General features: G+C 37.5%; 1 protein-coding gene across 1 annotated transcript in view; it reads left to right on the top strand.

Annotated features, from left to right (window-relative positions):
- LOC124165494 overlaps window positions 1-12,093 on the top strand; it is a 173,640-nt gene that overhangs the window by 117,157 nt on the left and 44,390 nt on the right. The window lies entirely within an intron of this gene.

The raw sequence follows: 12,093 nt of genomic DNA, 5'->3' as shown, positions 1-12,093 counted from the left end.
TTGTTGAGCGTTTTTGCAGCGGAGTTATCGTTTTCACCGTGTTGCTTGGATTTTTGCAATAGTCCGCCGTATAGAGGACTTGATATCCTAAATAAGCGAGTAAATGAAGTTTTTATAAAGAAATAAAATATAAATTTATTTCATATCTCTTGAATTTTGCCACGTTGCTCGTCTCACTCCCGCCGCTGATGCCGACAATGCTCAAAGTTTCCAGTAAATCTGGCAAGAGTCTTTGCCACGTCCCCAGATGGACTTTAAAGGTGATAAGTTTTTTAAAGTTACTGTAATTATTTCCTCTTTTCCCTTTTCGTGGTAGTTGTGCTGTGAGACATAGGGTCAGGAGGGGTGGTCTTTTGGGTAAGGGTGGCTGGTCTCAGTTTTTATTCGCTATGCGTGATTTCCGACTCTCCATCATCATCAACACGTAAGCTCGACGCCATGGACAACAAAAAAGTATTTTTTTTCTTCCCTCTTTCTTTGACTTGTTGGATCGTTGTGGGAGAAAGGGACTGAGGGTAGATGAAAGGGAATATGGAGAAGGGGGAAAAACAGAGAGAAAGGTCATGGAACACACGAGAGATTGGTCGAAGTAGGAGGAAGATGGGGTACTTCTCGTTGAAAACCTAACTTGCAAAAAAGCCGTTTTAAAAAATTCTTTCTGTTGATTCAGAGGATGCTAAGTTTTTATTGTTCATGTATAAAAATGGGTACTAGTGTATTCGATATTAATAGACTGCGATACCCTTTCACCGTTCATCGTAAGAGAGTTAGCCGAGTCCTCAGATAGTGCTCTAGCATTAATATACTAGAGCAAGGGACTGCATAGAGGAGGCCCAATTCCATCCCATAGAAGGTTGGTTTTTGTTGCCACTTCGGTCGCATTTTAATCGGCTTTCAAAAATGTCCGCGGCGCTATGATGAGTGCAACTCGATCCACTTTGTCCAATACTTTGCAGTATAATGTTTGTAATCACGAGGAATAGCAATGGAAAGTAATGAATTTGGTAGATCACATCATCATGAATGTAAATTTCGGTGAAAACCCCTAATTAAACCTCATTTCCCCGTGAAACTCGGTTCAAGTTTTTACATTTTTAGCGCTGAAAAGATGGATGAAACCAACATTTTAAGAAAATTTTAGCAGCGACACGGAGAAGGAGAACATCGTCTTGGAGCCCCACTATATTTTCAGGTCCGATTGAAGCGATACATTAAGAGCGATATTTTACCGAACGGATAGATATGGGAATTCGTTTTTCCCCGAACCGTAAAGGACTCAAATAAATGCTAGCCGTAATTATGTTCGAGCATTTGCTTTTTATATGGAAACAGCTGGTGTTATCAAACCCCCTGCCAAACTCCTTTTTAAGCTGCTTGCGGGGTAGTATTTAGATGTAGATGTTAAGTTGAAGAACGATAAGAGGTTGACGCAAAAGCTATAGCATTGAGAGAACGGAGCGATTAAAAGAAGAAGAGCCGGAAAGGACGGAAAGTGGAGAAGGGGCCATTTTAGGAGTACCATTACCGTCAACCCCGCTACACCTCAAAAGTGTTCCCCTCCTGTTGTGTGCTGAATGGCGCAATAACCCTTTGATTAACCGGCCATCGTCTTTGGAGAGAGGAGGGGTTATGAGGGGCGGTGAGTTTTAGGGTAGGTTTTGACCGAGGGTCGTGAGTCAAGAGAAGATAAGGAAGGCGCCACGTGGTTCCCCTTTGTGTGCTTTCAGTCTGGTTGGTTGGCTATTCGGAGGATTATGGCGCATTGACCGATGTTGATACGTCCATGTCGATATTTGATGCCTCGAAAAATATCAAGGGGACTGCCAAGTACACTGCATAGTGGAGGTCCAATTCCATCCCTCAAGGCCTGTTTACACGGTACATTAACACGCACGGGTTGATGTCTAAATGTATGGACGCCAAATTGCACCGTGTAAGCACTCAACTTGTGAGAATGCATGCACAGAAAATAGAACCTGTTCTAATTTGGTTCATGTTCCGTTCTGGTTCACAAAAATCATTCATCGAAACAGACATTAACTCGTACGTGTTAATGTATCGTGTAAACAGGCCCATGGAAGGCTGGTTTCTGTTGCCACTTCGCATTTTAATCGGTTTTCAGAAATATCCGCGGCGCGGTAATGAGTGCAATGCGATCCACTTTTTTCCAATATTTTCCAGAACAATGTTTTTAATTACGATGAATAGCATTGAGGTTTTAAGCATCTCATAGATCACATCATTGTGTGTATAAATTTCAGTTAAAACCGCTTATTGTAGCTTAGATTGAGCAAAACCGATTTAATATTCAAGTAAACTCAGGTCAAAAAAGACGTCTTTCTTAGGCTTAGAAACGGTTGTACCTAAGCCCAAAAATGAGGCTTTCAACGTACATACACTTTTCTTGCACGGAAATTGTTCTGTTCCCTCCCGGTTGAGTCAAACCTCCATGGCTTTGTTTCTGGCTAAATTAAAACACCGGCTTGTATCCCAAGGGAGTGAAAATATTTAAATATTGTTAAAAGTTGTTGGAAATTCTTAATAATTTTTATTTTTATTTCTTTTGTATTTTCATTGTTGAAGGTATCATTCCTACAAGTGTTTTTCTAAAGCAAAATCCTCTATTCTTCTTTAAATTTATGATTTAGGTATATTGTATTTGCAAAGTTATTGTGTTATTATTTTTTAGTTAAAATTTCTTATTTTTTAGCGTTTTTATAAACTTACTTTGTTGTTTTATCTTTCCCGGGTGAAATCCAACAACTCAATTAGCTATCAAGCTAAAATTATCTTTTACCATTTATTATGATTTTAACTGTATCTCGATTGTTATTCAGAATGTAAAATTAAAAATGGAGGTTAGTTTAAAAATTGCCACCAAAATCGGATGGCGGCGCTGCGATCTTTTGAAGGAGCAAGAATGATAGAGAGTCATGACAACAAATTAGTCAACCTACATCAAAGTTCATTGAAAAATTGGTTGAACAAAACAGTACTTGTATTGCCTTTGGTTCTTGATTAAAACCTTTTTTTATAGAATTTTTTTATTATAAGTATCGTTCGGAAGGAGAACATTGAGTTCGCATCGTGGGCTGAAATGTGGTATATTATGCGTATGATCTACTTATAACTTTATTTTTAATAATACTATTGCAATTTCTTATTTTAGAATGCTGAACATATGTCATATATAATGATAAACAAAGAATCGTACTGCTCTCTAATCTTATTTCAACAGCTTGCAACGCGTGTGTCGATTTCTTCACAATCATCAACAGGTACTATTGAGTACTACTGATGATAATTGTGTAGCATTCGAAACACTTTTTTTAACATGTCTAACATAAATAAAATAAGTGGGCAGTAGAATATCTTTGTTCATCATTCGATATGTTGTTTTACAATATCTCTCCGCGAAAAGTTTACTTTGTTTTATTAGTAGAATTCGTTCCGAAGGAAAACATCGAGTTCGCATCGTGGCCGTATCGCGGTCCGTAATGTGGTAGATGGGGTGAGATAAAAAGCCAGGGGGGAGTGTAGGGCATTGGATTTTCATGACGGCACGCTAAGCCGCCCCTTGCTGTTATAAAAGGCCTTTGAAGGAGTGTGGCGTGGGGGTGTGGGGGACGATCGATGTCGGCCGGCTGGCCCGAGTAAAATAACCGCGGAAGGCAGGTAGGGCGGGTCTGGTCCGAAAAGGGGTATATACGCTTTATAAAGGGCCGTGGGGATGAGCCCTTCGTGAATGAGGCAAGAGTGTATCGAGTGAGGTAGTTGGGATTGCAGTGTAAGGGACGGAATAAAAATCAAGCCTTTTGTTTAAAAAAAATCTCTATCAATATGATATATTCTGATATATTATCCGTTGTTAGAACGGAAATGTTCGCGGTGCGCGTCGAACTTCGTCATTTCCGGTTACTACAGTGTTGGTTGCTGTGGTGATGTCAACATAATGATGAAACTGTTGTCATCGCCATAGCAACCAACGCGGTAGTGACCAGAAATGGAGGGAGATATTTTCCGTTTCTATTATTTCATATTATCTGTCCTCTTACTCTATTTCCCCGTTTTTTAAATAAATTAAAGGTACCATTTTACGCTAAATTCATTTTTAGAAATCATTTCACCAAAATGGAAGTGTTTTCGTCTCTCTGGGACAATTTTTTAGGGTTTGAGTGCTTCCGTTCTCAGTTGTAGCGGTTTGGTGGGTAATCAACTGCTACTGCACCTTCCACAATCGCTTACTATATGTTTGTACTCTCTTAATGTAATGCATTTATTGTGCTGATCTACTTATTCTTGGACTGGTAGATTTTTACGGGTCTGCGAAACCATTGCTTCAGAAGGTAAAGAGCTTAATCGGGATTACAACGCATTGAAAGGAGAAGCCTTGGGAATGATGGAGTCAGTTGGTGGTGATAGATATGAAGGGATGGAATATATTTATTTACATAATTTAAAATCTAGATTTATAATAAAAAATATGCGTTATAAAAACACATTTATTCTTTTCCATATGAAAGCCATAATTTTGAGCCAATACCCTTAAGCTCTGTTCGTCAATGAATTCAACGAATGAATGAACGTCGTTATTCGGAGCACCCAGTTAAAATCAGATTTTCCAGCCCTTTTGTTCATTTAAGTTATGACGTCAAAATTAAAATTTTTCGCCTCTCACAGACAGTTTAATAGGTCTGATTTCAATCAACTTTTTTTAAAAAAAGGGGAAAATCTGGTAAATTAAAATGTCATGATTTTTGTCTCCATGCTCTATGGCCTGTTCTTAATGGAATTAAAGCCGCATCGTCCCATTGGTTTGGTGCCAGCAATTTTTTCTCCTTATGAACACATCTAAGTATGATATGATGGAAGAATCTTGGGTTCAAACCGCTTGCGAAGCAGTTGGACATGGCAGCAAAAATGCTCATGCTACAAGGTGGCCCAGGTAAAGGAACTGTCCACCCTATCCTAAATTTACGGCCCCTAGATAATTAAAATGAGCAAATAACGACAAGTCGTTTAATATGATTGAGATTTTTGTTAGCATAAAATTTAAATCACTCTCTACTCCCTCAGATATGTAGAGGGCAACGTAGTGCAACGAATACTTATGATTTTTCATAAAAATAATTTGATTTTCTTGATTGAATAGGACCATAAGGGACTGGAACAACTTACCAGAGAAACCATATGACACCTTCCCGAAAAAATTATATATTTTTAAAAAGCGGTTGAAGAAGTAGGGACTAAGGTTTTTTTTAATAATATTTTCAAATGTTTTGCATTGTATGTTCATGTTACCACAAAGCCAATGGCCAACAGGTAACAATTTAATGATGATAATAATAAAAGTAATAATAATAACAATAATAATAATTGCTAACAGTTTTATTTAATATGAGGTTTCTACAATAACTCTTACGTTTCAAAATAACCCAAACATTCAGCGAGACAAATCGCAATGGATATCATTCAATTTTAAAATTTAATGCTCTCTGTGTTTCATCTCAAAATATCTCCAAATAGATGCCATTACAATGATAAACAATCTTGTCTCTGGAAACATCTCAATAGCTCTACGAGGCTTGGAAAGCCTCTCGTAAGCTCGCAGTTTACCATGGACCTCGTATATCCCGCGGGGAGCAGACCTCTGAATGCATACTCCGGATAATGCGATATATGCGTCGTATCTCCTCCTTCGGCATTAAGAGATCTCTCGAAAAAATGATTCATGTGTGTTTACCGACTGCGCAAGCGGATTAATTATGCCTTCACAGAGAGGTCTCATCCAGACCGTTTTTCCGCACGTGCGCTCCAACATCTTGGCGCTTCGTTGACCTATTTATCCACGGATGCTGCCGATCCTAAAGGGAGCAATACGTGATTATTTTTACGATCAACCCTCTCTGATCAATCTTTTTTTTATTCGTCTTTTTACTGCCGTCACTGTCGGCCAAAGTTTGCATGGCACAATAACCTAGTTTTCAATGTTTTCGCACCTTATTTCCCGGATTAATATTTATTCGCCTGCCATTCGTAATTTCCGTAATGGGCTCAATCGCCTTTTATACTTTTTGTCGGTTTTGATATAAGTAGTTAGAAAATTAGGAAGGAGCGTATTTTTCGGTTTTTCGATCCGTCGTGTACTTCTCGACCTATTCATCATCATCACTTGTCAACAACACTAAGATTGGTTTGAAGCAGCTCTTCGCTCAACTGTCCTACCAGCTAATTTTTTCACCCCTACGTATTTCCTCTCTTTCAGATCCTTCTTTAGCCATCATCAAATTCGTATTTATTCGAGAATTACATTCTTTTGCTACATCAAATACCTTAAATGAGTATAATTGCTTACTGAGCAAGATGAATCATGAAACATAATTATAATAATTAGTAAGAAAATTAAAATATCTTTAACAAATTTGTAATTTCGTTCTTTGAAGGATAAATTCATGTAAATCATCCAATCAACAATATATATCTGAACCAAATATATAGACTTTTTATATGGATTGGTTTAAACATTTACCATTAAATACACTAGGTATACGCTTCTTCTATTAAAAAAAGCGACCCAGGTTTCGATGAATAATCATCTTCATCAGGCGTAAATCATAATATTTCATAAGTATTTTTTCGAGAATTACATTCTTTTTCAAAATCAAATACCTTTAATAAGTATATATGCTTAATTAGCAAGGTAAAGCATGAAACATCCTTATCATAATTAGTAAGAAAATTATAATATCTTTAACAAATTTTTAATTTCGTTCTTTGAAGGAGAAATTCAGGTAAATCACCCAATCAACAATACATATATATTTGAACCAAATATACAGACATTTCTTTATGGATTGGTTTAAACATTTACTGTTAAATACACAAGGTTCCTTGGTTGTATTACTAATACTTTCACCAATTCTTCTCTTAAAAAAAGCGTCCCAGGTTTCGGGGATTAATAATCATCAACTTAAGGCGTAAATTATAATACTGTAATAATAATTTACGCCTGAAGATGATGATTATTTATCGAAATCCGAATGCTTTATCTAAACAAAAGAAGTTGTATAAGTAATAGTTATCCAAACAAGAAACCTTAAAATATATGAAGTGATACCACTTTGCACTTTTCCGCATAAAACTTTATTTCACCACATTTAAACAGGCGAATTCACCATATTTGAACAGGTAAAATTATGGATCTCCACAAAGTATCTGCATCTTCCATTCAATTTAAAAAACCTTAAAGTGGAATACCGCACAGTTAAAACTTAGTTAGTGAATTTCATTGTAGACGTAGTCGGGAGTAGTGGGTTTGCTTCAGTGAATGAATTATGGTTGATTCATTCACCCATTCACTCAGATGACCTTTTTTCGGCATGGGGAAACTGGAATCTGGCGTTACGATCGAAGCGTATGACAGCTACGATTGGGTTCACTCCTGGATTCTAACGAAGGCCACTCGGTCCGCCCTTACGGGACTTATCGTCTTGGGCACGCGGCCCAATGGCCCTGGCTTGGTCTTTCGGTCCCCCCTGGATTCATGGCAGGGCATCGTGTAGGTCTGAGGGACCTCCTCTCTTTCATCTTACGACTGGGAAAAGGGTTGCGTCCCTAGGGAAAAGGTCCGTACCGTTCGCCACGTCAATTTTCGCCTCCCGACCCACTTTTTTCGAGACAGAAGGTAGTAGACCAGCCAGAGGCCTTGTAAGGCGTGGTAATATCGTATGATCGGAGTAGAAATGCCCAACTTGCGTCAAATACTTGAAATTCCACGATTTTTATGTGTGCGAATGCCGAGTTCATTTGGAGTTCACCGGCATTTTAGCGTTGAAAATCCATCTTCTGTCCTCATTTTGAACTAATCACTTATTTACAGCAAAGTAATTATTTTGATTAAATCCTTATAGTTTCATCATCATCATCATCTGCATCTTCCATTCAATTTAAGAAACCTTAAAATGAATACCTTATAGTTTATATATTCTATCCTGCGCCATCATCCGAGTAACCCAGGTGATGACTCAGGCGTATAATCTGGTGACAGGGTTGGTTTTAAATAATTTTTTTTTTTATTTATTGAATGGAATTCAAGTAACTTTCCAATGTAGCTATCGCGCACGTCCTCCAATCAAGCCGAAAAGAGGCTGTTATTTTTTAATCGGTAGAATCCCGTTAATAATGACCACCTTGTCCATCTTTTTCCTCTTTTCGAATGGAATGTGAACATATCAGGAAGATCCAACGATACGCAGATGTTTGATTCTCGGTTCTTTCCCATCCACAGCTCATAAGGACTAACTCCATCTTCTGACGATTTTCCTGTACTGTTAAGAATGTAAATGGCTGTTATCACTAGCTCTGTCCATATTGTATCAGTTGTAAATTACATCAAGACTCAGGATAAACCAAAGATACAATGACCTGACTCTTAAAAGAAGGGAGATAGTCTAATCTGAAGGTACTGTAGGAATTGCCAGGGAGACCGTGTTCTTTAGACAAGAATCGACGTAGTTAAATCCTGATGGCTTGACTTGATTTGTGTCATGCAGTCGATATCCATTATATCGATTTGATATGGACTGATTTACACTCTTTACTCCTAGACCATACCCTTTTTTACCATGGCTTCGTGCGAGTAGTTTTGACACACCTTTAATGGAAACTTGTCGTCTGCAATGTTGTTGCCAAATATGTATGTGTGATATATTGATATTATAGACATTAAGTGATCATATAGGGCGAATGATCGCCTCTGTATCTCACCATAGTGTAGGTCATATAATTTAGTATCGAGAAAAGTGTGGATTTCGGACAGAAATAATTCTAAACTGCCCTTATTAGTTAAGGATAATGCTGTTTTACCTATCTACCTTTGAGAAATGAGTTGCTTCGCCTCACTATTGCATGTATATAGTTAATTTGTTACGTTCGAAAAGAGATGAAGCTATGTAGTGGCTTAATTAATTGGAGTTAGCTCGAAAATTTGTTTTTTATTTAAAAAAGGCATACTACTTTTTAAAAATTAAATGATAATTTATAGCGTATTAAATAGTATTCTTGTTTCCCTTACATGAGGATTAGCGTTTAAATTGTGACAAAACTTCGTTATTTCCCGATTTGACATCCGTTTTTGCATCACCTCGTCGTGAGCCTAACTTTCCTTCTCTTATACAACGCTCTCTGCCGCCCAACGTTGGAAGGAGTGCCAAGCCACCACTCCGCTCCTCGAAAAGCTATTCACGCCTCCACTTGACATTTATTACACGCTGGCCCAGCCGCACATTCGGGGCGTTTGCTCCTGTTTTACACCGTTCGCGAGCACTCTGTCGTACCACTATGAAATCATAAGCAGTCGCGCCGTGTTTTAGCATCAGTGATTGAACCTTGATGACTATATAAATTCCATGTTAAAAATAATTTGTAATTTACGGGTGTTGCAGTATGCATCATAAAGGCTTGCGAAGAATTATGTATGATACAATTTTAATTATATTCCTGGAAACCTTGACGTTCTAAAACGGATGGCAAAATTAAAATTGAGGTACATGTATGATTTGTGGAAGGCTACACGGGATTTCCACCGGGTCAGGTTCTCCAACTCCATCTCGGCCGACGTTTCGATGGGCGAGTTGTCCATCGTCTTCAGGGCATGACAGGCAGTTACGCTCAATTCATTTGGTTATGTCTATTATGTATTGATCATGTTCAATACATTGATTATGTCCAATCAATCTTATAAACTGCGATAACATTTTTATATGTTTTTTGCGAGTCACTTTGTTGAATGCCTCTATGAATGCAATATGATTGGAAACTTCTGACAAGCCATATGGGTTATAGGCCTTAATAATTTCGTTCGTTTGAAAACCGGATATACTTATAAACTTTAGCCATACATAATTTATATTAATTGGTTACTGAATTAAATTTATGGTTTCCCGATAAGTGCCGAGTGATAATAAATTGCGATTGTTGGCAAACCTCAGAAGCCCTCGCAGAAAATTTTAAACTACGTGCCTGACGGTGTTAACTTAAATATATTAAAAGTTCGGATAATATGAAATCTCGGGAATCATATATATTATGACAGTAAGGTGTTTTCCTGTCATTCCGTATATGCTCTGTTAATATTGCACCTACAGTGAGGTATCATTTTAAACGTCGAATCACCGGCTTCTGAGAAAAAATGCAATATCAATGTCAAATTTCACTCTATACCCTTAATTTGACTTTAATATTTAGATTTTTCCATGTCGATTACTCGCTAGAGGTTTAAGAAGTTGCGTAAATTGCGTGTCAGTATTCAGTAACAGACGTCATGATTGTTCTTACTAGTGCGAAACTCTCTTGTTTATATTGTATTCATATTTTTGTATATTTTTTTAAGAAAACAGGTATAAAGATAGTACTTTATGGTACACCTTCTTCTCTATTTTAAACCCAATAACACCGTTTTCTTAGCATACTTGTTCCCTGATAGCGAGAAATTGCGAAATTTTCGCACGGGTTACCTAGTAAATAATTATTTGGAGTTATAAAATTCTTATTATCCCATTATCAATGCCTCCTTACCTTTGCATTATTTGCCTTCCACATTGCCTATTCGTTGAAACTGGTTCGTAGCGCACAGTTCTCTCGTGACGCAGCCGGACAATCGACAGTCACGATCCGCAGCACTTGAAGAATTAGTGCCCTTCGCTCAATCGTGTGACGTGAACCGTTGCAACTGGTCCACTCTCTCTCTCTCTCCCCGTGAACGCCAGGAAGTGAGAAAGGCATTCGTAATTCGATTTGCTGTTACGGCGCAACGAGTTGGATATCGGTCGATCACAGACGACTTTCCCTCTCAACGTAAGGGCGGAGCGGCAGCTGCAACATAAACCTAGGAATTTGCTTGAGCAGAAAATCCCCATCATGCCGTACAGTTTTATCTTTGATCGGGCGTCCAGAAGGAATCTCTTATTAGAATTTTAGAAAGTTTGAATTTTATTTTCAAATATTTTATGTCATCAATTTAGGTTTTTTGTGAAATTGCAAACTTAAATTCGTAAAAATAAAATTTAGCGCTGACATTGTAAAATTATAAAATTATTTTATTATATTTCATCATGAAATTCAAAACGATTTTCTTTAAAATAATTAATAAATTTTTAGAGACCTTTTTCTTATTTATTTTATGATTTTTTTTACTTATTTCTATACCACCGAAAACAGCACTTTTAGCCCTCTACCTCGGGATTTATCAACAAATTTAACAACAATTACGCGAGCGGTAACGGCCTGGAAAGAGGCAGCTTACCCTGGTGGAACTCGAACCCGCGACCTCTTGTGTAGCAGACGAGGACTTTACCCCGCCATTACTGAGGCCGGTAATAGAATTAGAAACAGAAAAATTTCCTCGCATAATGGCGACGCCGGGTTTCTCTCCACCCTTCAATTCCTACCTTTCTAGGCTCGGATTCTGCGCGCTGGTGATGGAAAAATCTGTTTCGATTAAAATATAAAATCGAATTTTAATAGTCAAAGATCGAAGGAATCGTTATCGATTCTTGATCTTAGAATTTCGATGATCCAAACTCGATATTTCAGCTTCGATCTTGACCATTACGTTTAATCTCAGGAGCGTCACTAGTGGCCTATGATAACGTCATCTGTCCCGAGTGAAATATCTAAGGCCGGTAAAGTTAAGGAAGGGACGCCGTTGATCATAAAAGCATCTCCATCAGTTGATATTCCTTAAAAAAAATTAGTGACGCCGATTGGCACCAAGTGGTGATCTCGAAACTTCAATACGTATGCATTTGTAAATTTTTAGCGCTAATAATTAACTCAAGCATGTATTCAAGGTACCTATATATTTTGTGATTCTTCTCCACATCACAATTGTATATCTTGAGTGTTTTTTGGAATTTACAATTACGTGTCTTTTGTATAAACTGTATTTTCTGAATAACCGTCGATTTTTTCGATAAATAGACCTTTTGTTCCAAATTTCGATTTTTGTTGAATATTCGAGCTTTTCATTTTGATTAAAAATTGATTTTGATCGACATTTTTCTATCACTTTCAATTTTTTCTATCAAGCGTTCT

Source organism: Ischnura elegans, chromosome 9 (assembly GCF_921293095.1).
Source record: "Ischnura elegans chromosome 9, ioIscEleg1.1, whole genome shotgun sequence".
Classification (NCBI taxonomy): domain Eukaryota; kingdom Metazoa; phylum Arthropoda; class Insecta; order Odonata; family Coenagrionidae; genus Ischnura; species Ischnura elegans.
The sequence above is the reverse complement of the archived record's forward strand: the minus strand, read 5'-3'. Positions and strand labels throughout refer to the sequence as shown.